Here is a 205-nt window from a genome sequence, read left to right as displayed (position 1 = left end):
CTGAGTTTAGAGCGGGTGGTCGGAAGTGCATATCACCTAACAGAGAAAAGCCACCACCTAAACAAATATACCGACAGACAAAACAAATAAAAACATTTAAACTAAACAGATCCCCAAAACACAAGATCTCCTAATCCCGGAATCCTCACAAAAAAAAAAAAATCGACTTAACCCATCTTCCTCATCCTGCCATGCCCGATTCCAC

Source organism: Penaeus monodon, chromosome 15 (assembly GCF_015228065.2).
Source record: "Penaeus monodon isolate SGIC_2016 chromosome 15, NSTDA_Pmon_1, whole genome shotgun sequence".
Lineage (NCBI taxonomy): Eukaryota > Metazoa > Arthropoda > Malacostraca > Decapoda > Penaeidae > Penaeus > Penaeus monodon.
This window is presented reverse-complemented; position numbering follows the sequence as displayed.